We start from the raw sequence: 4644 nt of genomic DNA, 5'->3' as shown, positions 1-4644 counted from the left end.
GGATAAAATGCCCTGTGTCATTCGGTATGCTAGCCGCACTCTTCATGATGCTCAATTGAATTACACTACCACTGAGAAGGAGTTGCTAGCTGTTGTGTTTGCCTTGAACAAATTCAGATCATATCTGTTAGGGTCAAAGGTTATAGTGTTCACTGATCATTCTGTTGATCTATCTCCATGGTCTTAGGTTAGGTTTATTTTTATTTTATTTTATTTTATTTTATTTTATTTTATTTTATTTTATTTTTTTGTTGCTTTCATAATTTTAGCTTGGTGATTTTGTATGGAATTATTTTTATTTCTTCAAGTTAGTTCATATTTTTAGTAGTGAGTTTGTTAGCTTAATTTGATAGTTCGTTTTGTTTTTTTTGTGTTTTTATGCACAGGCGCCGCTCCCTAGGTGGACCATTAGCTCCCTTTGTTGAAGAGGTAGAACATATTTGTAGGAAAACACCTGAAGTCAATTTAGGAGCTACCATGGCCAATCAGGGTGAACCATTACAGTTACCTGCAACAGGTGACCGTAGAGCCATGAGGGGTTATTCTATCCCATCCCACTTCACATCACCTTCTTGCATTATATTGCCACCCACTTCTACCGCCAGTTATGAGTTGAAACCGGGTGTAATCCAACTCCTCCCTACATTATATGGGTTGGAGAAGGAGGACCCATATTACCACATCAAGGAATTCTTAGATATTTGTGCAACTTTCAAATTCCAGAATTTCTCAGATGACTCTATCCGGTTAAGACTTTTTCCATTTTCACTTAAGGATAAGGCCAAGTCTTGGCTTAATTCCTTGGAGGTGGGCAGCATTACTTCATGGGACACATTAGTCACAATTTTTTTATCCAAGTACTTTCCCATTCAGAGAACTACAGCCCTCAGGAGAGAAATCTCCAACTTTATGCAGCAGGAGGGTGAACACTTTTATGAGGCTTGGGAGAAATGGAAGGATTTGATCCGTAGGTGTCCGCATCATGGGTTTGAGAAATGGCATTTGGTGCAATACTTTTATCAAGGTCTTACACCCCAGGTTAGATCCATGGTAGATGGAACAAGTGGTGGGAGTTTGATGGGTAAGAGTGCTAGTGAGGCGTGGGACTTCTTTGAAACGTTGAGTGATCAATCTCAGCAATGGGGTTCATCATTTAATGTTGATAGGAGATCCCACGAAGCCAAAAGAGGGGGTCTCTACGAGGTTAGTGTGACACCCATGCTCATTGCTAAGATTGAGGGGTTGACTAGAAAAATTGATGCCCTTATGGTGTCCAAGAGTTCACCTGCTCCTAACCCATCTACTGTCTATGCAATATGCTCTGGTTCATCTCATCCCACACAAATGTGTCCATCTTGTTCATCCTACCCGGAGCTCATTGAGGACTTGAATGCAGTCCAGAATTTTCATAGACCAAACCGGAACGATCCTTTTTTAGAAACATATAATCCGGGTTGGGCTAGGCACCCAAATTTCTCATGGTCCAAGGGCCCACAGGTTGGGGGTCCTCCAGGGTTTACTCAACCCCAAGCTCCGCTCCCACACTTCACTCAATAGCCATTGATTCCACAAAAACCTTCACTTGAGGATACACTTCAATTATTCATGCAAAATACACAGTCCTCCATTGCTAAACTTGAAATGCAAGTGAGTCAGTTGGCCAGCCACATGAGTGAGCAAGCACAAAATAGACTCCCGAGTCAAACCATTCCTAACCCCAAAAGCACACATGAGAGTGGGTTGAGTTCCAAACCCCACCATGAGCAAGCCAAAGCCATAACCACCCTTAGGAGTGGTCGTGAGTTGAACAATGGGGTAGGGACCACTAAGTCTAAGGAGTCAAAGGATGACAATGGGGACACATCATTGAGTAAAGAACCTCCAAGTTCTCCACCAACATCCAAGCAGATCCCTAACCAAGTCCCACTAGCTCCTTATCCGCAGAGGTTATCGGGCCCACCTAGGAAAGGAGATAGCATGCATGAAACGTTGGAACTGTTTAGTAAGGTTCACATTAACATTCCACTTTTTGATGCTATTAGGCAAGTCCCTGCCTATGCCCGATTTTTGAAAGACCTTTGTACACAGAAGGGAAAACAACATGTTAACAAAAAGGGCTTTCTTACTGAGAATGTAAGCTCAATTCTGAAGCACAACACTCCTCCTAAAGTTAAAGATCCTTGATGTCCCACAATTTCTTGTGTCATTGGTGAACATACCATCCAAAGAGCTCTTCTTGACTTAGGGGCAAGTGTGAATTTGCTTCCTTTCTTTGTGTACTAGCAATTAGGTTTGGGGGAATTGAAGCCTACTCCCATCACATATCAACTAGCTGACCGTTCTGTCAAGATACCACAAGGAATAGTTGAAGATGTTTTGATAAAAGTGGACAAATTTCTGTTCCCGGTTGATTTCATTGTTCTTGATACAGAACCAGTAGTCAATGTGACCAACCAAATTCCTGTCATCCTAGGATGTCCCTTCTTATCCACATCTAATGCTATCATTCATTGTAAAAGTGGTGAGTTAGAGTTGTCTTTTGGAAATTTTAAGGTCTCATTGAATGTATTTAATGTCAGGCACCAGCCACTTGAGTCTGATGATCTGAGTCCTGCATTTAAGATAGAAACTGTTATGCTTGATGACGAATCCACTCTTGAATCTTTTGAGTCTTGCATAACATCTTTAGACATGGACTAGTTTGATGTGGAAACATATTTCCGAGAGGTTGATTCGTTACTCAATTCTGTACCTCTGTTGGAGGAAGCTTATGAGGTTATCACAACTGATCATCCACAAGATCTTCCTCTTGACTTGGACAAATCTCTTGAAACTTCCAAGCTAGATCTTAAGCTACTTCCTCCCACGTTGAAGTATGCATTTTTGGGGTCTATGAACTCATTACCAGTCATTATTTCCTCTGATTTGAGTACTGAGCAGAAGGAACAATTGACTAAAGTTTTACAAGTACACAGAGACGCATTGGGGTGGACTCTTGATGCCTTAAAAGGGATTATCCCCTCCATATGCATGCATCGTATTCATTTGGAGGAGGGGGCTAAAGCCTCACGTGAGATGCAACGTAGGTTAAATCCCCATATGCTGGAGGTTGTGAGAGAAGAAGTCATCAGGTTGCTTGTGACATGAATCATTTACCCTATTTCCGATAGCACCTGGGTGAGTCCAATTCAAGTTGTCCCTAAGAAAGGGGGGATAACGATAATGAAAAATGAGAGTGATGAATTGATTCCCACAAGAACTACCACCAAGTGGCATGTCTGCATTGACTATAGAAAACATAATTCCGCCACTAGGAAGGATCACTTCCCACTACCTTTCATTGATCAGGTACTAGAGCGATTGGCCGGCCACAATTTTTATTGCTTCTTAGATCGATACTCCGGCTACAATCAAATTTCCATTGCTCCAGAAGACCAGGAAAGACCACATTCACGTGTCCGTTTGGCACCTATGTTTATAGATGCATGCCTTTCGGTTTATGCAATGCGCCCGCCACTTTCCAACGGTGCATGATGAGTATCTTTTCTGACATGATTGGTGACTTTTTAGAGGTCTTTATGGATGACTTTTCTATGTTTGGCTCTAGTTTTGATACATGTCTGCACAATCTTTCACTCGTATTGCCCCGTTGCATTAAGTCCAATTTAGTCTTGAATTGGGAGAAATGCCACTTCATAGTAAAAGAAGGAATTGTTTTAGGACATGTAGTGTCTGAGCGAGGTGTAGAAGTGGACAAAGCCAAGGTTGACCTGATTGCCAATCTGCCACCACCTACTTCTGTGAAGGGGGTGCGTTCTTTCCTAGGCCATGCTGGGTTCTATAGGCGTTTCATTAAAGACTTCAGCAAAATTTCTCGTCCTTTGACGAATTTGCTTGCTCAAGATGTTGCTTTTGCCTTTGATGATGCCTGTATTCATGTTTTTGAGACATTGAAGAAATGTTTGTCCACTGCACCCATTGTCCAACCCCCTACTTGGTCTTTGCCTTTTGAGTTGATGTGTGATGCCTCTGACTATGCATTGGGGCTATTTTGGGGCAAAAGACGGATAAAATACCCTGTGTCATTCGGTATGCTAGCCGCACTCTTCATGATGCTCAATTGAATTACACTACCACTGAGAAGGAGTCGCTAGCTGTTGTGTTTGCCTTGAACAAATTCAGATCATATTTGTTAGGGTCAAAGGTTATAGTGTTCACTGATCATTCTGCTTTGAAGTACTTATTATCCATCAAGGACACTAAACTTGCTTGATTAGATGGATCTTGCAATTGCAAGAATTTGACCTTGAGATTCGAGATAAGAAGGGTTGTGAGAATGTTGTTGCTGATCATCTATCTAGGATCTGTGTAGCACCTCAGGAAGGATTCCTTCCTTTAAATGATTTCTTCCCTGATGAACAACTTCTCCAAGTATCCCAGTTGCCTTGGTTTGCTGACATAGTCAACTATCTTGTAACTCATAAGATTCCTGATTATTGGAGTAAACAAGATTGGTTGAAATTCTTTTCCCAAGTCAAACATTTTTTTTTGGATGACCCTTATTTGTTCAAGGTGTGTTCTGACCAAGTCATTAGGTGTTGTGTACATGAGCAAGACTTTGCCAACATTCTTGAATTTTGTCAT

General features: G+C 41.5%; 1 non-coding gene across 1 annotated transcript; it reads right to left on the bottom strand.

Annotated features, from left to right (window-relative positions):
• Nucleotides 1–882: 882 nt before the first annotated feature.
• On the bottom strand, nt 883–989 carry LOC137960686 (small nucleolar RNA R71). The gene has a single exon (XR_011114236.1). It is a non-coding gene; the product is annotated as a small nucleolar RNA R71 (small nucleolar RNA).
• Nucleotides 990–4644: the final 3655 nt, after the last annotated feature.

This window comes from Aristolochia californica, unplaced genomic scaffold, assembly GCF_029961685.1.
Source record: "Aristolochia californica isolate CCGP_79_NKW_82.1479 unplaced genomic scaffold, dmAriCali1.0.hap1 SCAF_3, whole genome shotgun sequence".
Taxonomy (NCBI): domain Eukaryota; kingdom Viridiplantae; phylum Streptophyta; class Magnoliopsida; order Piperales; family Aristolochiaceae; genus Aristolochia; species Aristolochia californica.
The sequence above is the reverse complement of the archived record's forward strand: the minus strand, read 5'-3'. Positions and strand labels throughout refer to the sequence as shown.